This window comes from Ictidomys tridecemlineatus, chromosome 11 (assembly GCF_052094955.1).
Source record: "Ictidomys tridecemlineatus isolate mIctTri1 chromosome 11, mIctTri1.hap1, whole genome shotgun sequence".
Taxonomy (NCBI): domain Eukaryota; kingdom Metazoa; phylum Chordata; class Mammalia; order Rodentia; family Sciuridae; genus Ictidomys; species Ictidomys tridecemlineatus.
The window spans coordinates 64,949,049-64,975,220 of NC_135487.1; the positions used below are offsets into that span (position 1 = coordinate 64,949,049).

At 37.2% G+C, this 26,172-nt stretch overlaps 1 protein-coding gene across 2 annotated transcripts in view; it reads left to right on the forward strand.

Moving 5' to 3' along the window:
* Adgrl2 (adhesion G protein-coupled receptor L2) overlaps positions 1-26,172 on the forward strand; it is a 619,253-nt gene that overhangs the window by 113,747 nt on the left and 479,334 nt on the right. For both annotated transcript variants that reach the window (XM_078026550.1, XM_021732267.3), the window contains one exon: positions 12,595-12,660. The gene's annotated coding sequence lies outside the window, so the exon portion shown is untranslated. The remainder of the gene's footprint in view (positions 1-12,594; positions 12,661-26,172) is intronic.

The following is a 26,172-nucleotide window of genomic DNA, read 5'->3' on the forward strand; positions in this document are numbered from 1 at the left end:
CTTTGTTGGTATGTGGTGCTGCTGAGGATCGAACCCGGGCCGCACGCATGCTAGGCGAGCGCGCTACCGCTTGAGCCACATCCCCAGCCCCTTCATTCACAATCTTAAAACGACTGGAAATTCGCTCACTTACGAAAATCGGCCTGTATCCCGTTAATTAATTCACTAATACATTAATTTTTAGAGTAGACTGAGCAAAGGAAGATATGAAACTTATAACAAAGGGTATTTTCCCAAAGTTATCTATTGATCAAATCATGGAGGAGATGTCAACTTAAGGATCCTGAGAACTGCCAGACCACCATGTACCATCTTGTGATCACCAGGTGATGTCATTCCCACAATTTTCCATGCCCACCCCTCACAAACTTTTCTTTTCCCTCCTTTCCTTCCTTCCTTTCCCTCTCCCTCCCTTTCTTTTTCTTTCTTTTGTGGTACTGAGGATCAAACCCAGGGCTTCATGCATATGCATACGCATAAGCATTGGAGGCAAACACTACCACTGAGCCACATCCCCAGCCCTCCAACTTTTCTTTAAAAGAAAAGCCCAAGAGCAGAAAAGCACTTCTCTGGAGATAACCCATATTTTCCCTTGAATGTGCTCTTGGCTTTCCTCATAAATCTGTGTCTCTATCTGGAAGGTCATGCCTTTCTGTGACTATTGTCAAAGACCCCCTGGTCCTGAGTTCAGGTTACTCTCTCAGGGATCTCCTTGAACTGTCTCCAGTGATAGTTCTCACTCAGGGCTCATAATTCTGGTGTTGGCAGCAGAAACCAGATTCATGAAATAGCTTGAGGGTGCTGACCACTCAATGGGATTCATTCACACACTGATTGTTGGCGGGAGCTGGGTTGGGTCTCAGATACACTGGCCTCTCCTTGTTTATTGGTCTTTCTTACAGTGCAGAATCCTTATTCTGACTTCTTACCTGGCAGCTCTGGTCTCCAAGAGAATAAGGCTAAAGGTTAAATGCAAACCTAGTGTATTTATTCCCTTCTGTCCCATTCTATCTATTAATAGAGTTAATAGGCCAGCCCAGGTTCAGAGGGAGAGGAGGTAAACTCTATATCTTGATTAGAAGAATAGTCAATAATTTGCTGCCATCCTCAATCCACCACAAATATAATGTCAGCAACATAGAATTTGGGGAGAATTAAATGAATTAATCTACATCACATATTTAAAACAGTATCTCACACATGGAATATATATTCAATAAAAATTAGCTATTATTTTCTGGGTTCCTATATTATATTCTTCATTGCAACTTATCATCATCCTACCTTAGTGTTGTTTATGTATGTCTGTATGTAAGTGTTTATTGTTCCTCCTATCCAAATAGACACCTTACAACCAGAGAAACTTGATTGTTTCCAGGACCTAGGAGAGTGTCTGGTACATAATGAGGACATCATAAATATGTGGTGAATAAATGCATGAATGAGTGAAAAAGTGAATGAAGTCCTGGTGAATGCAGAATTGGAGGAAAAAATATTTTGGGTGATTGGTTGTGGAATATGAAGTAAGGGAGGGTTTTGAGAGAGAGGTTAACATTATGATTTGCTTAAACATATTAAAAATTGGGATGAATTGAATGGGATTGTGGCTTAGTGATAGAGCATTTGCCTAGCATGCTCTAGGTCCTGAGTTTTCAAAATTGGCACAATTAGAAAATTGTGTGTTGCCATCCACATCCCTTAGAATTGGAAAGGTCAGGTTTTAGGCCTCTCTTCTGCTGTTTGCTTGTTGTGTGACATGAAATGATTCTTTTTTAAATATTTTTTTAGTTGTAGATGCACACAATATCTTTATTTATTTATTTTTATGTGGTGCTGAGGATCGAACCCAGGGCCTCACACATTCTAGGCAAGTGCTCTACCATTGAGCTACAATCCCAGCTCATGAAAAGATTTTTTACCTTTTCTGAGTTGCAAAATCTGTGAAATCAGGTATCAAGGCATATTTCATAGGATTCCTAGAAGAATTACATACAATTGACAGAGAGTTTCAACAAAAGTATTGAATAAAATTTATAAAAATGTACAAACTCCCAAAAGCATTAATGATAAAACTTCATAACATAATTTTTTTTAATACTGTGTGCTTGTTTAGCAATTGACTCCTAAACAACATCTTCAGCCCTTTTTGTTTTAATTTAAAGGCAGAATGTTGCTAAGTTGTCCAAATTTGCTAACTTGTGGATCCTCCTGCCTCAGCCTCCCTAGTACTGGTTTGATAAGCACACACCTCCATGCCTAGTGACATGAGTTTTATTTTATTAATATGTTATATTAGATTACATGAATTTTTGGGTTTTATTTTTAAAAAATTCCTCTGCTTTTGTTTCCAAACATTGAAATATCAAAATAATATTGCTTGCTTTTTTACTAACTCAACATTCAATGTGTGAGTATATCGACCCACACACTGACCTTTCTACTCCGCTATTCTTTGACTTAGGAATTAAAACCAAATATTGAATGAGTTTTAGCAACCATGTTAAAAATAAATGTTTACATTCATCAAGAGAAATTGTGACATCAAGGGAAGTAAACATCATGTTGGAAGAACAACTTCCTGGAATTCAAGGGAAATTCCCCAGCCGAGTCTCCTTGGTGAGGATGTCCAAATGTAAATTACTTAACCAACCAGATGGTGATTGTTGAAAGTTCAATAAATTCAAAGCACTCAGAACTTTGGAGATTTTTTTTTCTAGTTCTGGTGATTGAACCCAGGGCCTCATACATATTAAGCAAGGGCTCTACCACTGAGCTATGCCCCCCAAGCCCACTTTGGGAAATTTTTAAAGGAAAAACATGACTTGATTTTTAGATCTCTTAGTATTTTAAAATGAACTTATTGACCAAGATGAACTGGTAAATATAACAATATATTTACTCAAAATAATAAGAAAATATAATATATATTTGCACATATAAATATATATTCAATTCAAAATGGTCACTTTTTTTAGGTTGACACATATTTGTATAGGTTCATTATGTTTATCTTGGACAGAAATTTAGTTGGTTTCCTTGCTTTGGTAAAGACATCAAATATTTCTTATATTAAAGACTGGGGGTGTATCTCAGTGCAAGAGCACAAGCTTAGCCTGTATGGGGCCCTGGGCTCAATCCCCAGCAGCACCAAAACCTCTGAAAGATAACAAAACCCAAAATTCTTTACATTGGAAAGACTGCTTTGGAACTTGGAAAGATGAAAGCGGTGGAAAAGGATTATGCCATAGAGAATCACATCTTCAAAAGGAAAGTGCTCGCCCCCATGTCGCATACTGCTGCTGTAGATAGCACAACCTACATTCAGCACTGTGTAAGCACAGCAGCAAAACGCGGACACAGCAGGCACAGCTGAGTCTTCCAGCCTGAAGGAGAATGTGGCTACAGAAGTCACAGTAAATAGTAAATAATAATACTTTAGTTGATTTGTTTTTGAGAACAACTTATAGATATAGGACTAACCATTTTGATAAAAGATGGGGTAACACTGATATTATAAATATTTAACTGACAAGTAAAAAGTGACTAGTGAATATTAGTTTCCCTTCCTGCTTTCTTTTGAACAGTGTCAAGACACTTTTTTGTTCATTACCACACTTTCCAGGTCCTGTAACTGAGAGGGCTGTCACAGGTGCTGAGATTACCTTTGTCCAGGGTACAACCTGGCAGTGCATTAACAAATGGCAGGTGGTAGCCCAGTCCAGGACCAGTAAGGGAAAGCAGAAGCCCAGAAGAAATAAATACAAAATGCATTCAGCTGAGTGTTTCTACCCATCCAGATCCAGTTTCTTCATGATCCATGTATCAGGAAGATCTACCAAACCTGAGACTGCTCAGTTAACCCCACTTTGTGAAAAGGGGAAACATTATTCCCTATTAGGATTTGATTAGAACAAGTTGTATAAGGGCTTCAGTTCTTCAGCAGATATTGACATTCATTGCTGTAACTACTATTCCTATATAAGAGTGTTAACAAAAGTGATTTTTTTTCCTTCTTCCATACCTTACCCCTTCCAGGGAATGTCTATAATTCTACTCTTTAAAAAGTTAAATCGAGGTCATATAAATTCTCATCAAGATGTGCTCATAAACATTTACCTGCTTTTTTCAAATTAGTAGCAACAGCTAACTAATGCCTCTAGTTTGGATTATAATTTGTTCAATTTATCCAACCAATACAAAAGCCTTTTAAGGGAAGTTCAACATCTAGCCTGATATTTAAGCTCTTGAACAAAACTACTGTTGTCATCTCACTTAAAAAAAATTCACCACAAGGGTGTAGAACAGTTGAGAGGGATGTCTATAGTACCCTGGAATCACAAATGTACAAATAAGAGAATATTTCCTTTACTGTTTTTAGAAAGAAAGAAAGAAAGAGAAAAGCTCTTTTCTACATTAGGCAAATAGCAACTGATTTAGTGTTATAAATTTACATACCCTAAGTAGTGGCAGTATTTAGGCAGATTAGATTAGCAGGCCTTGTGTTATCATCCAAAGGAAAGGAGGGGGGGAAAAGGCGGGGGTGGGGGGGTGGGGGGGACTACATCTGAAGTCATCTGGTTAATTGGAGGAGGTGGGGAGATTAAAGTTGCTTCCATTAAGTTCTTTTGGAACAGTTGCAAGATCCACAAAATCTGTTTTTAGCTCAGTCATTCATCCTGTTGGATGTGTGATGTGTTTTCTTTTTTTTTTTTTTTTTTTTTTTTAAAGAGAGAGTGAGAGAGGAGAGAGAGAGAGAGAGAGAGAGAGAATTTTTTTAATATTTATTTTTCAGTTCTCGGCGGACACAACATCTTTGTTGGTATGTGGTGCTGAGGATCGAACCCGGGTCGCACGCATGCCAGACGAGTGCGCTACCGCTTGAGCCACATCCCCAGCCCGATGTGTTTTCAATTTAATGATAATTGCCCTTTCCATTTCTTTGATAATTGCCCTCTCTATTATCATTTATGGAGATTCAAATTATAAATCAAGACAAGACAGCCAGAAAAATATTATGATTGTCCCTTCTGAGGCCACAGCAAACTCAAGTAACACTGCCAAAGTCTGAGAGCTTAAGCTCTTTTCATTTGCATGTTTCTGAACATTTTATTTTAGGGTCCAATGGTTTTCCTAAAGAGGAGGCTGCATGACAATAATAGAACTGAATGATAATGTGGACAGAGGATATAAATTTAGTTCTGATTCAAGTTATAAGCTTGTATTAGAAACTGGAATCTTGCTCTCTGAACTGTTTGAAAGCAGGGTGAGCAGTCAGCCACATATGTTTACTCCAGTCACCTGTGTCCCCACTGAAGACCCAACGTAGCTCTGATGCCCAGGGCTCCCCTCTTTCTCTCTCCTCTGTGGGGAAAATAATGCATTCTTCTGGCACCAGCTTATACCTGCTTAGGAGATCCCATTATTATATATTCAGGGTTTTGGCAAGCCATTTGTTCTCCTAGAGAGCCGCTATTAAAAATTAAATTGCATAAATTTAGAATGAAATGTTATATTGAAAACACAGGTAATACATACAGAAAATGCATCACTTCCTAATTACTTTGGTAGATGGTATCTTTTCTTTTACTTTCTTTTTGTAGTACTGAAGATTGAACCCAGGGGTGCTCTACCACGGTATTACATGCACATCCTTATTTTGAGACAGCACCTTGCTAAATTGTTGAGGCTGGCCTCAAATTTACGATCTTTCTACCTCTGCCTCCTGACTTGCTGGAATTATAGAGGTGTGCCAACAGCCCGGACTCCTGAGGATATTTTTGTCTATTATATCTCTGTGTTAGAAATACCAGTGGTAAAGCACTTGCCTAGCACGCATGAGGGACTGGATTCAACCCCATTACCACATAAAAAATAAACACAAAAAAATATTTGAAAAAGAAAAATAAACAGCATGTAAGATATGATATGGATTATCTCTTTCCAACTTTGCCTTCCAGGATTTCATGTAAATATCAAATGTGGAGAATATTAGTAAATAATAATAATGTTTATATTATTTCTATTACAAAATGCTATGAATCCGTGCTTTCTGCCCAGACAGTGGTTGGTAAACATTTTGCAACCCAGATCTGGACAATAAGAGTTTTGTGACAGAAAGGACTTCAGAGTAAGTAGGGAAGAATTAGTTTCCCTATTGGCTCAGCAAGTAGCAGTATAAAGTTGGAGCTGTTCTCTTAAATTCTCTGAGCTGTAATTTGTCACTCTCCTGCTAATATCCTTCAATAATTTCCTATTATTCTGAGAATAAGGCAAGACTCCTTAGGGTCCTTTTTTTTTTTTAACCACATCTTTCTTTGCCCCAGATTTTTTTATCTCCTGTGTGTTGATGTCTGTGGGTACCTGCACATACTATGGGTCTAACCCAGGGTCTCAAGTATGCTAGGCAGGTGTCCCACCACTGAGATTAATTTGCAATCCACCAGACTCTCTCTAGATTTCCACCCCCTGCCCCCACCCCAAGTGCTGGGGATTGAACTCAGGAACACCTTACCACTGAGCTACATCCATTTTCTAACATTTTTATTCTGAGACAGAGTCTTACTAAGTTCCATGGGGGCTTGCTAAATTACTGAGGCTGGCCTGAACTTGCATCCTCCTCCATTAGCCTCCCAATAGCTGGGATTACAGGAGTGTGTTACCAGCACTTGGTTCCTGGATTTAAATTCCTCAACTCCCCCAAATTCCTTTGTCTAAAAGGCCTACAAATAGGAAGTGCTTCTTATTGTCCTTTTTGTCCTACTAACTTCTACCCATTACTGGGTTCTCAGTTTCAATGCCACTTTCTCAAGATAGATTTCCTTGATAGCAATACTTTATGCCCCCCACAAAAAAGTTCAGACCTCAGGGGCTGGGGATGTGGCTCAAGTGGTAGCGCGCTCGCGGCCTGGATTCAATCCTCAGCACCACATACAAATAAAGATGTTGTGTCTGCTGAAAAAAAAATTAAAATTCTCTCTCTTTAAAAAAAAATATTAAAAAATGTTCAGACCTCTATTATAAATTCACATTAACCTTTAGCATTTGTAAAGAGTATTAAAAAATTATCTTGGATATAGTTATTTGATTAATATTAAAACCCCTCTTCTGATTCTCATGCCTGTTATTACTGTCAATTTAGCTCTATGTACTGTGGACATCCTCTTTTCTAACCTAACCAGATAAATTTAACCAGTAGGATCTTTGTTTTTTTAAGAGCAAACACTCTACAAAACCATTCGCTCTGGGGCTAGGGATGTAGTCAGTGGTAAGTATTTGCCTAGCATGCTTGAGGCCCTGGGTTAAATCCCTAGCATGGTACTATTATTATTATTATTATTATTATTATTATTATCATTATTATTATTTCTATCTGTGTGGTTGCTAAGGACAGGGACCCTGGTTGAATTTCCTAGGTTTGAATCTAGACTCTACCTCTTCTCAGCTGTGTGGCCTTAGCAACTTCTCTCTATATTTATGTCCCTCTGTTTCCCAGTTTATGAAGTAGAATTAATAACTGATTTCCTTAGGGTCTGTGTGAAAATCAAGTACATGAAAGTCTGCAAAGGGCATAGAGCCCCGCTGATCATGCAGGAACAGTACTTCACTGTGATATTGTTACAGAGCTGGGGCCTTCCAGGAGACTGAGGCAGTGTGACAACCCCTCTTCAAACCTCAATTCTTGCCATCAAGTCAGAAAACAATATCACTCCTGCTCTGGCTGGGAATGTAGCTCAATGGTAGAGCACTTGCCTAGCATGGGTGAGGCTATGCAAGTGCAGGATTTAACCCCAGCCCTGCTTCCCCCCCACCCCCCAAAAAAAGAATTATGAAGATATTACTCCTGCTTGCCTCAGCTCAAGTTGAGGTTTTCCCTAATTATATCACTTTCCAGAATCCTCACTTCTATGGAGTCTCTCAGACCCCAAAACTTTGATTTTAGACCAGTCTACAGCTTGAGTATTTCTGCACTGGAAGCACACTGAAATCTCAAGCTCTGGTCGCCCCCCCTCATTTATAGCCTTACAGTCCCAGCTCACTGCCACTTTCCTGAGACTTTTTGACATATCAGATACAACGTACTACACCCGGATTCATCATTACCCCATTACACTGGTTCTTTCTTTTGACATGTGTAGTTTTGTTAGTAGCACTCGGATTTCTTCAGTGAGAGTCCAAGTTCCTAATTTATCTATGTCTCTTCCTTCTCCCTTGCCACACGTCTCAGCAGTTGCCAATTCCTATTGATTGTCTCTGAAATACCTCTTGCATCTTTTTCTTCCTTCTAATTCCCACTGCTACCACCTTGTCTAGGTTCTCATTAATCTCTTTCTTGTCTGGATGGTAACAATAGCCTAGGATCTTCAACGCTTTAGATTCAGCTTTAAAATACCAAGAATCCTTCTAGAGTTAGACACCCCTCATACATGTTTCTCACTGTATTTTGTGTGACGTTTTATTGGTGGATTCACTCCATATCACTGACCTTGACCAACTAGTTCACCTCTATACCCTCAGCATCTACTAATGCAAACAGAACTACGTACTGTTAATTTTACTACTGTTATTAAATATCATTTTTAGAGTACAATGATTATAGTATATTATTGAAAATAGTACTTTATAATTTTAATATGGCTAAAAATACTGGTGGGTTCATTTTTGAATAAATCCATTCTCTGTCCTTGCTCTGATCTATAGTACACATACTCCATCCACCTAAATTGGATTTCTGGTTAATTCACTCCCTGCTCAAACATCATCAGCTCTCCCAATTGATTGCCTCCAGTTTAATGCCCCCTTCCTGAAATAAGGCCCCAATTAAGATAATAGATTTACTTCTATGAAAACTATGTTCCCCTCAGAATCTTCTTGGTGGTGTTGTTTTAATTAGAGAAATGAGGATATCAGTTGTGGTTTCAAAAACGTCTTCAGGCTATGTCTTGCAGGACAATAAAGAAACAGAACTGTCCTTCCTTGTTAATTACAACCTATTCCTAAATAGAAGGTGCAGCTAGTTAGGAGGTTACCATTATGGGGATATCTGTTAAGGAAAAAAAAATGCACATACTTAAATAAAAGTATTTAAAAAACTAAGAGTTAGCCAGAGTGGTGGCTCACACCTGTAACCCCAGCAGCTCAGGAGACTGAGACAAGAGGATCACCAATTCATAGCCAGCCTCAGCAAAATCGAAGTGCTAAGCAACTCAGTTGAGACCCTGCCTCTAAGTAAAATACAAAATAGGGCTTCATTTGTGGCTCTGTGGTCGAGTGCCCCCTAGGTCAATCCCGGGTACCAAAAGAAAATTAGTTTTTCTTCAACAACCCTAATATGGGTAGTATTCAAATTAAACTAGTAATACCTACTTTAATAAACAAGGCATTCTCAAACTTAGCAAACATTAATACTTTTGTACATTTGACTACACTTAGTTAATACTGCCTTCATTAATGTCCTGCAAACTTAGTGTGTATATTCTGTATTTAAAAGACACATATAAGAATTAATTCTAACTCTGATAACAATTACCTAAATATGGTATTTGGTGAACCTGAAGCGACATGGCTAATCTCTTTTTTATTTTTTTATTTGCAGGTGGACACAATGCCCTTATTTTATTTTATGTGGTTCTAAGGATCTAACCCAGTGCATCACACATGCTAGGCGAGCACTCTACCTCTGAGCCACAACCCCAGCCTTATATGCCTAACCTCTTGAAAAAATATTGAAAATTTCTTGAATGCTGTTTTCAAATATAAAGACCTATTACAAAAAAAAAAAATAGAAGACTGGGTCCTATTCTATATTTTTTTACTACCAACACCAACAATTATTCAATTACCTTTGTCCCAGTAAATGCGGCCCAGTTAGATAGCTGAGGTTAATGCTTTCTACAAAAATGAGCTTTTTACTACAGATGAAAATATCCTTCTTTCACAAAATTACACAATCAAATGTCCATCATTTCTTTGAAATGTTAATCTTATGTCTATTATCTAACCATGTAATGAAAAAATTGGCAAGAAAGCAACCTAAGTGCTACCTTATTCCTTTAGCATTTTCAATCATGGCCTAGGATTTTATCCCCATCTGCAAATGTGCTTAACCAAGGGCAATGTGAAGCCTGGAGGCAACTCTAAGAAAATTCCCTTTGTTATTTTTCACAGGACCTTCACAGCTATTTTGGACCATCACTATTATACATGGTACTAAGGACAAAATTCAGTATTAGATTTGCCTTGGACTGTCATTTTGATGCTGTTTTGCCAAAAGCGAAGTCCTACAGATGAGCCTCAGGAGAGCATCATAGTAAGGTCACATTGTAGAAGAGAATATGTCCATTCCTCTTCCACCATCATAAGGCCAAGTGTGGCAGCCTCACTCGGCAACTGATAGCTTTTGCATTCAGAAAGTACTTTTTATCCTGTTCCAATTCGTGTAAAGCTTACAGTAGGTTGAAAAACTAAGTTATTCATCTCTCTATCTCCAAAAACCTACTCTTTGCTCCCTCCTATTAATTTACACATATAACAGCATGAGAAATCCATTTTATTATCCCCAATAATAGAGAGAGAGAGAGAGAGAGAGAGAGATCCATATTTTTACAGCATATTTCAGTCAAGGATATGAGGATATTTACAACTACTTTTAAATTCAAGAAAAAACTAACAACTAACCTCCAAAACATAAATGGAGTTTGGGGATAAAGCTTAGTGTCATTACACCTGCATAGCACACATGAGGCCCTAGGTGGATCCCAGCACCACAAAAAATAAAATAACTGGTTGGCCCATCTTGGAATTCTCTAAATAAGTCTTTTTAATAAGCAGTCATTTCTTGATCGGAAATGTTGATTAACCTTTTTTTTTTGTTTGTTTTAGGCCAGAGACAGTACTTGATTTTCTGTTGCAGGTTTGAGACTCACTTGATAGAAAATCCATCCATCTACACAGCTTAATTAGGAATGAATTTTAAGTATTCAGAACCAACATATAATACTTTGACTTTTAGAGACTAAAATGAGAGCAGTGATTAGTTAACAGGCCTCACATTGGCTTCACCATTTCACTGCTTTTAGAAATTTAACTACCTGCTCCATCTCACCATTTCTAGCCTTTACCTCTTGCAAGGTTATTGTAATAGGGATACTCAATGCAGAGAGAAAGATATTCCTTGGTAGTCAATTAGATACTAACTACTGAACTAGAAATAGTAAATAAATAACAAATATGCATAGTACCCAAATAAATGAGATAAATATACTATTTTATTTTTAAAAAGAAGAGAATACACTTGTACTACAAAAGTGAGACGTTCTGGCATCCTTTTACCAGGCAATCTGAAGCCTGTAAGTTTAAGTGTCAGAGGGTAAGAAAAAATCGGGAGGTACATTTGTAGCTGCAGTTTGCAGAAGCTGAGAGAAGTAGGTAGTAACTGCTGCAGCAGAAGAGCCTATTATCAATATGTAAAAATAGTTTCTTCTTTTTCTACCAATGGTGAGCAGGTACTTGCTTTTCTTTCTTTCTTTCTTTTCTTTTTTTCTTTTTTTTTTTTTAATCCATAGGGGGTTTACCACTGAGTTACATCCCAAATCCTTTTTTATTTTTTGAGACAGGTTCCCGCCATGTTGCTGAGACTGGCCTTGAACTTGCAATACACCTGCCTCAGCCTCTGAGTTGCTAGGATTACAGGCATGCTCACTGCACCCAGCTGGTACTTGCTTTTCTTTAGGAAATTTATAATAATTTCTTTTTAACCTTTAATCATTGACAACTGATACCAAAGTCAGACAGGTAACCCTTTCTTTCCTTATGCTTTGGTAAAGAATAACTGACAAAACTCAGTGGTTTTCAAAGAGCATTAAAACAAACAAAGAGTTGTGTCATCCATGTATTTTTAATGTACTGCCACTTTGGATCTGAGGGAATAACTACCTGGGGGGAGGAATATTCTTTAAGGTATTTTATTTTTCATATTTAAAACATTTATTAAGTTCACATTGGTATTAACTTTACAAATGCTTCCTAGTCTAGTCTGTTCATCATCCCCTTCACCCCCAAAGACTTGCTTTCTGATTTGCACTCACATCTGCCTTGACTAGAGGAACAGATGCTCAGCTTCTCAGGGTCAGAGTTTGACCCTCTCTCTCCTCTCTCCAGGACAGATAGAAAGGGGTTTGTAAGCAATGGTGGCAGCTTTCCAATGGCTGGCCTGGACTTTTACACTTAAAGTAAGCAGGTGGCATCAATGGGCTGTCTAATGACTAACAAGATAAGAGTGCAATTGATCTTTTTATTAACCCATCTCCCCAGGTGGGTGGCAGCCTGCTCCTCCCTCCTGGGTTTAGTTACATTGTTCAGTTCCAGTAATCATTTTAGACCCTTTTGCTTTTTTAGTCTGAGCTGATACTTAAAGCACAGGGGTATAAACAGGGATATTGCCTCATCTAAATTCTGTCCATCTGTACCTCCAAATTGGTAAATGCCTTAATAGTTTGAATCTGATGCAAAAATATTTAATGCACATGTGAATACACCTTCATTACTATTGATCTTTCCGTGCTGTGTTTGAACTAGGATTGTCTGTCTTCTTTCTAGGTCACAGTCCACTTACTCTAAACCTTACAACTCATTCTGAAGAGTATGGAGCCTACATAGAGCAAGGTAAATGATTAATTTCAAAATAAGATATAATGTATGAATTCAAGCATTGTGTAAATGTGCTGTGCTTTATCTGCTGGTGATTTCTAAGTTATTATATTGGGTAATCCTTGGGTAGAGGATAGAGCTGTGATCCTAGGTAGACATGGGGGATAAGACCCTGCACTGCATGCGGGTCTTCCCTCCCTTCACAGGTCAGGTTCTGTTGTGTGCTGCTTCAGGCTGGCTGCCTTCCTAGATTACTTACAAAAGTATTCTTCTGCTCTTAGGAAGTTTGGAGGAGGCGTGGAGTATGTCTGGAGAGCACAAATCACATAGTCAAGTGGAGATCAATTATTGACATTTTCGTAAATGAAGTCTGAAATTATTAGCTGCATTCCTTTGTAGAGGTAGGAAGAAGTGCAAAACACCCCACTTAGGCTACTTCTACCACATCTGGTGGTAGATGACTCAGTATGGGATAAGGGACTTTTAGAGGATAGTCTCACATTTCCATTTCCTTGAATCATCATCGTGATTTGCTTTCCTGGTGGTTTTTAAGTAATTGTATATTCCTAGATACTATCACTTCTGTGTTAAGGTAGATATACAGGAGCTTTGATTCCACCTATAGCAAAGTGACTGAAAGTCTAGGCTTTGGCACCAACCTAAATTCAAGTTCGTGTTATTTATTAATCCAAATGGTGGTTTTGCCACTTACCAGCTACAGAAAGTGGCCTTTGGAATTTTCATCTGCAAAGTTAAATGATGCAATGGTAACCACCTCAAAGAGCTGTGGCATAGCATAAACCAGTTAGTAGAAATACAGCACTTCTGTGCCAGCAATGACCTGGCACATAGTAAGCACTAATTTACTGATTAACTAAAATGTTATTATTTTACCCCTCACTCTACTTGTCTAAGTCCCTCTACTCTCTTATAGTCTGCAAACCTGGTTGTTGTAGAATTACTATTTTTTAAATAATTTTATTTATTTATTTTTTGGTCATGTTAGGTATGAAATCCAGGTCCTTGCTCAGGCTAAGTCCACACACTACTAGTTAACTACAGTCCCAGCCCTTTGGGAATTATTAAGGGAACCAAACTCCCAAGTTCCATTTAGCAGATTCTCTCCTAAAGGAGTTTTATTATCCTGCATGTAAATGCCAGAAAGGAAAATAATTGGCATCCATTGTCCCTTGAATGCATCCTGGCCGGCCCAGGTAAGACAACATGTAAAGTAGCCTGCAAGTGGGGCGCCTGCCAGCTCAGCACACCAAGTCGTTGGAGAATCAATTAGGAGGCTTGTCACCATTTCGGAAACGCGAAAACATGAATTGGCATAGAGTTTCAGGAAGCAGAATAAAAAGGAACCAACAAAACAAAAAGCCTTTCAGGGGACTGGAGATCCAGTTCTTCCAAATCACAGCCATGATTATGATCGCCATTAGAACTTAATGAGCCCGTGTATGGCTAATGACTTCATTTCTCCAGTAGATTTGCCAATAGTCCATGTTTCTAGTCACTTTCATCCTTCTCTTCCAAGAAGTAGAACTATGGTGCTCACAGGTCAGAAAACATGTCCCTGGATTTTCCCTTCCTCCATTAGCAAAAGCATATCTCTCAGATCCACCACCTGCTTCCTTCCTTTCAGGACAGAGGTAACAAAGAAAATAACACCAGGTAGGGTTTATAGAGCCCTGGAATACCTGGGTTCAGTCCAAAATTGGGCTACTCTCTGACCTCGTTTTCTCATCTTGAAAATGTTAATTGGCTGCTATCTTATCTGCATTTACATAGTGATACATCACTACCCTATTTCCAAAGACAATACTAAAAACAAAAATGTGTGAAATTGCCGAGTATGCTGGTACATGCCATCTACTCGGAACACTGAGGCAAAAGGATTGCAAGCTCAAGGCCAGCCTCAGCAACTTAGTTTGACCCTGTCTCAAACAAAAAAATTAAAAATGGTCTGAGGTGGAGCTGGGTTTGTAGTTCGGTAGGTAGAAAGTTTGCCTTACATGTGTGAAGCACTGGACTCTAATCCTCAGAACCACATAAAAACAAATAAATAAAATAGAGGTTGTGTCTGTCTACAGCTAAAAAATATTTTTAAAAATGACCTGAGAATATAAATATGTATGTATGTATATATATATATAAAATATATATATACATACACACATATGTATATAAATATGTATACATATATATTTGTGTAGTAAGTTATATTTCATAGAGGTTCTGATGGAAGAAATGGAGTCCAAGATGTGATTTATAATAGTGAATAAAGTTCAGATTCACAGTGCTTTTCTGGGCTCAACAAACACAAATACTATGGTTTTGGAGTATCCAGGGTCAATGTAATGTACTGTTTCACTACAAGTGAGGCAGGGAGGTAGCTGAAGGGGCTGGGCGGTTCACTATGAAGTTATGTGAATCCCAGCAAGCAAGGCTTCCACTCTTCCAAGCCCATATCCCATCAAACGCCCAGTGTGGTTGGAGCCTGGGGCATCCCCCTCACCTTGCAACACTGAAGGTTCCAGAGACTACAGAGAGAATTGATTCACTTCTGGAGAGGGAGGTCACTGCAACTACTACAACCTTTAAAACCCAAATGCTGCTCTTATGAGCTCAGCTCACTCTATAACCACAACTGGCTGAAACAGAACTCAGAGGCTTTGAGGCTCATGCGGCCCAAGTATTCTCTCCCTGAGGACTCAGTTTCTTCTGCTCTTCCTGTTGGCCCATGAAGATGCTTTCTTTTGGTTTCTGAACAATCCCACAGTGAACCAGTTAAATGAGTTTGTTTTCTGCCTCCTGGGAATATTAATAAAGAAGGGGCTGAGACTCTAGCTCACTGGTAGAGCTCTTGCCTAGCATGCACAAGGCACTGGGTTTAATTCCCAGCAGTGCGAAAGAAGAAAAATGAATGGCCTAAGGATATAAATATACTTAACTACCATTATGAAGAGTTTAATGCGTGCCTGCCACTGTTATATGCCTTAATATATGTATATCTCATCTAATTCTGACAAAAATTATATTAAGAATATATTGTTCCCAGTTTAAATATAAAAAAAATGAGGTTTCAAAGTTTAATTTGATCAAGATTAATTAACCAGTAGCAAGTGGCAGAGCCAGGATTTGAACCCACATCTCCCTGAGGCCACAGGCCATGCTCTTTCCATTCTGTACACTTAGACAGTGTTGCTTCACTGTCTAATGATGCTTTTGTTATATACTCAAGTACCAGCAAGATGACTGAGCTGACAGTTTTATTGCATGTATGACCATTAACATCAACCAATATTATTATTTAGTTCCATGAAGTCAATGAATGTTTTGAAAGCAGATGGGCTACAGATTCAGAAAAATCAACGAATATTTGAGTAAGCAAGTGAATTATAAAGAGTAAAAGCATTATACGTGCTTTTCCTTGGAAGTAATAAGAAAGCTATAGTGTTAATAAAACAGACCCAATGTTAGTGACTTAAAGCCCCCAAAGTAGAAATCAGTCTGACAGTGAGTTAGGATGATTTTGCTTCTTCTATTAACCAATTTCTCAATGAAGTTTCTTAATTTTGACATTCAGTATACAAAATCTACCTCATGTCTTTACGTTCCAATTCAAGGCCAGTTTTCTCCTAATCTCTTCTCATTTATTATTCGCTTTCATATAAGGCTCACTTTGCCTTCTTCTCACATTCTTCATGTTCTCCCAACTCGTTAACACTGTTCTTACTGTCTGAAAGATCTTTCATTGATCTTACCTTTTCTTCCATCAATTCTTCACCATACTTAGCTTCCAGGATCTGAAGTTCTGATTTTGCCCAAAGCCTCTTCAATTAATACATATAAAACACTATAGTCCTTCCATGAAAATAATTTTTCCTCTATAGCCAAAGGCACTACCAGTGGTAAAATGTATTCACTTTGTATATAGCAGTAATTTCAGCAGTTAGATTGCACTACTTCTATTTTTTTTCTACTTTTGGTAGAAAGTTTATTGTAGAAAATGATTAAATATCAAAACATACAAGAAGGATATGGAAGTCATTGTTCATGCCAACACCCCCAAAAAAGAATCCTTGACATATTGTCATATTTCTTTCTAATCATTTTCTTTTTTCAACACATTTGGTTATAGTTTAACTTAAATTCCCCCTGCATTATATATTTGTATACTGCTTTCTTTCCCCTCAAGCTAGACCCTCTAGGATTTGGTTTCACTCAGTTCTCTGAATTTTTATAAGCCAAGTAACCAGTTAGAGGTTTGAATCTTAGGAGGCCTGGTAAAGCATTGACTCAGAAGTACTCAGATTTCTGAGGCTTATTTAAAACATGTAATTCACACACAGTCATGTGTGGAACTCCTGGGTACTTCTTCACTTTGCCTCCGACATGTGTTGATTTCCTGTTCATTAAGTCCTCTCATTATATATATATATATATATATATATATATATATATATATATATATATATATTGGGGGTGGGGGTACTGAGGGTTGAACTCAGGGGTGCTTTACCACTGTGCTACATTCCTAATCTTTTTACTTTTTTTTATTTTGAAACAAGGTCTACCTAAATTGTTGAGGGTCTCTCTAATTTGCTGAGGTTGGTTTGAACTTGAGATCCCCCTGCCTCAGCCTCCCCAGTAACTGGAATTACTAAGCCTGGCAAAAATATCTTCTAAGGTATTCAAATCCGTTGCCAAGGCCCAATAGGATGCTGCATGCATTCCCGTAATTCCAGCGACTTGGAAAGCTGAGGCAGAAAGAAGGATCACTAAATTTGAGGCCAGCCTCAGCAACTTAGTGAAACTCTGGGTCCAAAAAAAAAAAAAAATAAGGACTGGAGATGTAATTCAGAGGTAAATTACCTCTGGGTTCAATTCCCCCACTCCCTAAACAAACAAATAAACAAATAAAACCCATCATCAAGTCAGCAGGATAACAGATTTACTAAGCAGAAGACTTTCAAAGATTGCATGAGATGCAAAGATGCTTTCCTTCTACAAAATTGTTTTCCTTAAATGCTATCTCTGAATCTCCTATCTATGAAAAATGGTTTTTCCTACCCCTTATGTATTTTTTTCACAGTCCCTAAAAGAGATATGAGAGATTATCCAGGTTAAACACTGATTCTAGAACTCTTGGAAACCACCAAATAAATACATGCAGCTGTAGTGTAGATTTCACTACTGAAGTTACAGAAGCTCAGGTCTGAGCACTATTGAAGCTGAGCATGAGGGTTGAACAGCTGTAAGAGAGCTGAGGTTCCCCCAGGCAGTGGGGGCTCAAGAGGACAGCCATGAATTGTCAGGACAATCAAGATACCATAGTATTTTAGACTACAGACATTCTGCATCCAGGCAGATATTGCCAGCAAGAAGTCTGTGTTTTATTGAAGTCCAAACTAATTCCCCTTGTTTTGTGCTACTGAATGGTTCATTTGCTTTGGGAGCCTCAGGGGATAAAGGGGAGGGAAACAAATTAAGTCAAAACTGCAAAGACTTGTTAAAAACTACATAAGGTGTGTCTAGCTCTCTTATTGTTATATGATACACTGGGAGGAAAAAAAAAAATCTGTGGGAATTCCACCCTGACTCCATAACAACATACAGCTGATTAAGTCAAGCTTTGAAATACTCAGTGAAAATACAGAGAAAACCAAACTTAATATGCAATAGCATAAACTAATCATTGTTTCATTTTCTGGAAATTGTGTTGGCACTGGGGTGAGAAGTAGATGAAAAAAAAGCTCCAAGAAAAACAAAAGCATCTCTCTGTAAATCAGTGAGTTTACAGATTAATGAAGAGCCAGACTCTGCTGTTAAGGACTTAATACACAGTGATTATGTGCATGTCCCTCCATAAGGGCAGGCACTTAAGAGTTTCAATGAGGGACTCATATATGTGCCTAGAGAAAAGAGGAAATAGAAACATTTATGACTTCTGCACCACCCAACATATACAAAAACACATCCTCTCTTAATCCCTATCTATAAAACTTTATTTACATAGTTATAAATTGGGAAATCCCATGCATAAACCTCCGTATCTATTAAATACACAATGGTTTAATGGACTGGTGACCAGGCAGGCCTGCTGACTTTTGTTTTTCCTGGCAGCAAATAAGAAATTATAGGGAATCCATATTTCTAAAGGCAAAACATAGCTCCCAGTCATTTGTGGCATCATTAGCAACATTGTGATGTTCCTAAAGGACAAAACACATAAATGTTCTCATGTCACTTACAATTGTGTCAAGGAGAAAACCAAAATGAACTTGCAAAGTCATGCACTAGCTCAATTTTGGAAGGAAAAAAAATCTTCCTTTGAAGGAAACGAAATCAATCCCCAGTTCAAATTAAATTTGAACTATTCTGTGAAACTCCAATACACAGCTCCAATAACAATCAGTACTTATGGACTTGAGGTGCAGGCAAATAATGTTTCATTTAAAAAGAAATTGAATGAGGATTACTGACAGAGAAAGTTTTGATGCTATTTTGTCATTAGTTAAAGTTAAATCATGCCATTATTGGCTGTCTTGACATCTCAATTCTCATTCTCTCTCCCACCCCACTCATTCTTTTATATGCAGTAGGGGCCCTTTGCTTGATTGGGCTTATGTCTTAATCTTATCAAAATCTTGTCATGCAAATGTATCACAAGTTAGGCCTGGCTCATGCAAAAATTAGCTTAAATTCTAGTGGCATGCAATACTTTGTTATGCACAAATCTTCTGTTTGGTTTGCTGACATTCTTCTTAGTCGGCTCTCATGGTGATTCATTATCTTGTGATATAGATTTCCAAGTATCATCTTTGTATTGATTTTTATATCTTTAATAACCACTCCACAGAAGATGGCTCCACTGGTGTCATTGATCGCATCAAAAATTCAAGGCTTACAGAAATACTAGAGGGCTAATTGGTAGCAGTACATTTCAGACTTAATCTTAATGCAGTCTTAATCTTCTGCATTAAACCTACCTGAAGCTTTCCTCTTGGAGTCAACGAGGGGGAAGTTTTGTGCTTCGTTGAAAAACACCTGGTGAGAACATTGGAATAAATGGACTACAAACTTGAAAATGTCATCTTGATACTCAGGTATCAAGAGCAATCTCTTCATTAGGACTCTCCACATAGCATGCTCCTTGCCTTCCCCTCTGCAGCCTCTGGCTCCACCCAGCCAAATGCTTGCCCATTTTGGAGCTAAACCAGGCTAAGATATGCCCTCATAATTCCATAGCATGGGCTACCCTGCAGTTCCATAATTTCCCAACTTAACAATAAGTGAGATTCCTTTGTAGACATTCAGAATGATCATCCTGTCTGTGTAAATGACTTTAAAAAACAAATTTAGGATCTTGGTGTAAGGTTTTGTTTCTCATTGTAGGAAGAGAAGAAGCCACTTAAGAGAAGGTGGAAAAGGAGAAGCAATAAAAGAAAATTTGTATATATTCTGTTCCTTGGCAGAGTTTAGAACTAAGAACTAAATGTACACACCGATTCATCAGTAGCATAGATATTGTATCCAGTGCTAAGGAGAATTGGAAAATATTTTTATTTATTTTTATTGATTCATTATACTAGTATACAATGGTAGAATCTGTTCTTACATATTCCTACATGCATACAATAAAACAATATAATTTGGCCAATAACATTCCCCATTCTCTCTCCTTTTTCCTCCGCCTGGTGCCTTTCCTCTACTGATATCCCTTTGATTTTTTAGGAGACTCCAATCCCCACCTTTTTTTTTTTTCCTTTTTCCTCTCTAGCTTCCACTTCTGAGAGAAAACAAAGACCTTTGACCTTCTGAGTCTGGCTTATTTCACTTAACATAATGGCCTCAAGTTTCATTCCTTTTCCTATAAAGGAAACTTCATTTTTCTTTATGGCTGAATAAAACTCCATTGTGTATGTCTACCACATTTTCTTTATTGTAATTTTAAAGACATTTTAGAGTTAGAGTGAGGATTTTTAGAAAGACTAGAAATACAAAAGGATGAATCAAGGAAGGAAGGAGGCCACAGTGAGATATTATAAAAGACATGGTGAGCTTTTGATATTAACATTCAGATTCTTGAATCTTAGGATTCGAGTGATTCACCAGAAATAATAGTTGCAAATTTCAGTTTCTAATTTTTAAATTGAGATCATAATAATCTCATAAACAAAAGAATAATAACTGTCAGGTCTATGCAAGTAATTTATCTGTTTAGTGTTAGAATTTGTTGCTGAGATCATCTTCAAAGTGTCACATTACAATGCAAGCGTGGATTTCAATTTATCTAGGATATGATATTTAAAGAAACAGCAAGTCTTTTTCTTTTTTCTTATTTTTCTTTTGGTACCAGGGATGGAACCCAGGGGCATTTAACCACTGAGCCACATCCTGGGCCCTTTAAATATTTTATTTTGAGACAGCCTCTTGATAAATTGCTGAGGCTGACTTGGAACTTGCGATCCTTCTGCCTTAGCCTCTTGAGAGGCTGGGATTACAGGCTTGTACAAACCACGCCTGGCTAAATTCTTATAAAAATTCTTTTTCCATTGAAGTCATTATTCCTGTTTCATAGTTGTTTGCTTGACAGTTAATTTAGGGACCATGTATCTGGTCATAAATACCCATGTGCTGATGAAATTTCCATTTATACTATTTTCCAGCTCATCCTCCTTTCTAACAGGCCACAGTTTTCAAACCTAGAGGAGCGAAGCACTTTTGAACAAGTTTCATTATAGATGGTTTGACTTCATACTGTATGTCTGCCTTTTGAGCTGACTTCCCACAAAGCATTTGCTGATTTTACTAGTTTATCAAAGAATTTGTTATCCTACCTCTTGGCTCTGCTTGCCTTCTATTTTCTTCCTCCTTTGCTTTCTTCCTTCCCTTTTATATTATTTTATTTTTTGAGTACTGGGGATTGAATCCAAAGGTGCTTTAACATAGAGCTACATTCCCAGTTCCCTGCCCTGCTTTTTATTTTTTATTTTTTTGGATGGGGAAGTGAACCAGGGTTATTTTACCACAGAGCTACACCTTTTTGATTTTTAAATTTTGAGACAGGGTTTCACTAAGTTGCTGAGGCTACCCTCAACTTGTAATTCTCTTACCTTAGCCTTGTAGGTCACAGGGATTACAAGTGTGTGCCACCATGCCTGGGTTCTTTGGATATTTTAAATGACAAGGTTTATGAATATATAAAATGAAAGGAGACAAAAATTCTCTAAATTTAGCCACTATAAGACATCATGAAGAGAGTTTTCCAATGTTGAGAAATTTCTTTTTTCCTGAAACTTTAACCACTCAGCCACATCCTGGGCCCTTTTCTTTTTTCCCGAAACTTCTTTTTTCCTGAAACTTTGCCTTTTCACTTTTTTCTAACATTCATAGAAACTATTAAAAGTCTCTGAGGTTCAGTCTAAGTCTAAAAAAGATATCCTTTTGCTGAATAAAAAATTAATATGAAATGTGAACATAATTTTCAGTTCTTATTTACTTTTTGGTGCTGGAGAAGGAATACTGGGCTTTGCAGATGTAATTTTCTTTTTAAAACTTCTGATTTTATAAAAAGAAACTGAATATCCACTCTTAATATACAACAACAAAAAAAAGGAATCTATTTGGTGCTAGCCAACTCATTCTTTTATTTTTTCTGAAAAATTGTCTTTCCTTTTTAAATAGTATTGTCTATTTTTACCCTTGACAAGAAATTAAGTTTTGACAATAATACTGTCAATAACAATAATACTGTCAATAATATCTGATTATTGAACAAGAATCAAATATTTGAAAAATGCCACTAGCAAAAACATGTTTTAAATTTTTATTCTATATTAAATTTTTCTTTGATAGTTTTAAAAACTACAGTTAATAGACATTTCCAACCAAATGAATTTTTAAAATATTAATTTGTATATAAAATGGCCCAGAAGTGAAGTATGAAAGTATTGCTATTTTCAAAGCATTTGCTTTCAGACTTTGTTCTTCTGGTCACAGCTTGGTACCCTTAACACTCTCCAAGCAGAGTTTCCATGTCATTCCATAGAGGGAGACACCTTTGGAATCATTATTGATCTATTGAGAGAAAATTGCATGTGCTTTTCAATTTTTAAATTGGCATTCTAACTTCCAGTCAGGTAACAAAAATAACTGCCATGTTTGGGGCAACTATGATGCTTTCACTTGTATTATCTTGTATTGTTTTAAAGACCAAATTTAAGAAATACCATCTTCATTCTATAGTTGAGAAAACTGCAATTTAGCAATGTTATAAAAATTCACAAAATCAGTAACATAAGACTTTCTGTTCCATTTGGCAAATAGCAATATCCTCTAGAATAGCAATTTGCCAATGGTTAGTAAAATTTTTATTTTTGTGTTCAGATTACTTACCATGAGGGCTGGGGTTGTGGCTCAGTGGTAGAGCACTTGCCTAGTATGTGTGAGACACTGGGTTCAATTCTCAGAACCACATATAAATGAATAAAATAAAGGTTCATCAACATCTAAAAAATTTTTTAAAAAAGATTACTTACTACGAGTCTACTTTGTTAAAATATTTTTAAGTGACAATAACACATTATATTTGCACAATGTTGTACAACATGTGTAGGATTGGTTCATCTGGCCCAACTGAAACTTTATACCTGCTGATTAGAAATTCTCCATTTCTTCCTCCCCATAAGCCTGGCTGGTAGTCATCATTCTACTTTCTACTCCAAGTTTGACTACTTTAGATACCTTATCTAAGTGGAATCATGCAATATTTGTCCTTCTGTGACTGACTTGTTTCATTTAACAGAAAGTCTTCAAAGTTCATATATATCACATAATCTCCAGCTCTTTTAAGAAAGCTTAAAGGCAAAATAATATTCTATTGTATGATACATACCACATTTTCTTTACCCATTCATATGTCTCTGGACATTTTAGGTTGTTTCCTCATCTTAGCTATTGCAAATAATGCTGCAATGAACACAAATAAGTAAATATCTCTTTGTTGTCCTGGTTTTAATTCATTTGTATAACTACCCAGTGGTGGGATTACTGGATCATATGGTGGTTCTAGTTTTAATTTTTTTGAAGAACCCTCATACTGTTGCCCTGGGCAGCTACACTATTTCGCTTTCCTCCAACAATGTGAAAGCGTTTCAGTTTCTCCATATCTTTGCCAAGTTTTGTCTTTTATTAATTTTGGTAACAGACAGACTAAGAGGTGTAAGGTCAACTCATTCTGGTCTTTGCATTTCCCTGATGATTAGTGACATTGAACATCTTCATGTACCTGGTGAGGTGACTATTTCTGTGTCCTAGGCTTCCTTTTAAATCTAGCAATTATTTCCTTTGCTGCTCAGAAGCTTTATTGTTTGATATTGTCTCACTTTGTTGACTTTTGTTGAATAAATGTTTCATACTAGCATTTTGTGTGTGGGGGGGTACTGGGTATCAGACCCAGAGGTTCTTTACCACTGAGCTACACTCTTGTCCATTTTAATTTATTTTGAGATAGGGTCTTGCCAAATTGCCAAGGCTGACATGGAATTTATGAAATTCCTGCCTTAACTTCGTGAGTCCCTGGGATTACAGGTGTGTGCTACCATGCCTGGATACACTAATGACTTTTTTTTTTTTAATGCTAGGGAATGAACCCAGAGCTTTACCACAGAGCTACTCCCCTTTTGGGACAGGTCTTGCTAAGTTGCTGAGGGTCTTGTTAAGTTGTTGAGGCTACTCTAGAACTTGAAGTCCTCCTGACCCAGCCTCCAGAATTGCTGGGATTACAGGTGTTTGCCACCAGACCTGGCCTACATTAATAATGTTTTAAGAATACATATTGTGCTTAAAATAGAGATCAGGGATTGGGTTGATGTTTCCAGAACATTATTTTGTGTCAATTTTACTTCAAACCACATAATGAAACAAAGCATTTTGTAATCTTTTTCTTTAATAAGAATTTACAAATACAGAGGGTGGGTGTACAGCTTAGTGGTAAAGTCTTTGCCTGGCATGTATGATGCCCTAAGCTCAATTTCCATCACTAAAATAAAATATATATATATATTATATTTACAAATACAATAACAAAATATTTACAACAGCTGTGTTACTTTAGGCATGAAGTAACTAATGAATTATTTCATGAATTGTTTCATTTTCAAAGTTAAACCAAAAATTGCAGGTTTTTTTTTTCTTTTGTTGTTGTTGTTTGGCTTTTTTTGTTTGTTGGTTTGTTTGTTTCCCTTCTAGTGGTAGAGACTAAACTCAGTGCTGCTTTACCCTGACCTGAATCTCCAGCTCTTTTCTATTTTTTACTTTGAGACGAGGTCTCACCAAGTTGCCCATGCTGCCCTCAAACTTGTGATCTACCTGACTTAGCTGCCCAAGAAGCTAAGCATTTAAAAAATGCATTTTCTCAATCCATACATTTGACAGGTCATATTACAAATTTCCTAAGGTTTTTTTTTTTTTTTTTTTAATTTCAAAATTTCCATGTCCCACATCAGACAAACAGACTCAAAAACCTTAGGTAGCACACCTTGCAGAAGTTGTATTTAGGGTTGGGGATGTATCTCAGAATGTGCAAAGACCTGGGTTCCAATCTTCAGCCCCACATGCACACAAAAAGTATAATGTCCTGTTTCCTCACTAATTGAATATGTTGCTGAGGAGTTGAAGAGTCATCCCTTTAATTTATTAATGAGGAATAAAATGGTCAGACAAGGACAAGAAACTTTAGATTTTCTGCCTTTTACCAAATTGCCTCTGAATGCTGCTCCTAACTAGGCAAGAGACATGTAAAAAACAGACTGTAAGAAACACATCCACGGCCTCGGATTTCCCTATAAAATTGCTAGCATTTTCCTTGCTTCAAGACGCTCTGTCTTACCTCTGCCAGGTGTATATTTTATATCAGTCCAGAAGGCAACAGCAGTACTCATGCAGACATGTGACAATCCAGATGTCTCCTGCTCTCCTTTCATTCATGCAACCTTGTATTTCTTCCTGTCCTTTGGCAATATTGCTAAGTTTTTAACAGAGAAAAGGAGTCCAGAAAATAGAACCAAATATGTTTTTAAAGCAGGACAAACACATTACTTACTGAACAGTAAAAGTCTTTTATCTTAGTTTTAGCATTTTTAAATGTTTAATATTCATTATCTTTTCTAAGAACATAACACACTGTTGTAATAAATCATGGTAACAGACGTAAGAGGGTTCTTTTTAGCTAAATTTTCAGAATGACTAAGGCAATTTTTGAGACATTGCAGAGTGTCAATAACACTTCATCTTCCTGTGCTCATTCTGACTTTTACATCGTGTTAATTTATGTCCACTTACTATATTTTACACTAAATTCTAACATGTTGCTTGGGTAGCTCACTAGTAAAAGATCTTGTTTAATCTTCCAAAATACTTGCTTTCCCTTGAGGCATGTCATGCAATCTCTTTGTTCTTTAATGTCTATATGTACTTCAGAGAGATAAAAAGATAAAATACTGTAAATATGTTATGTTC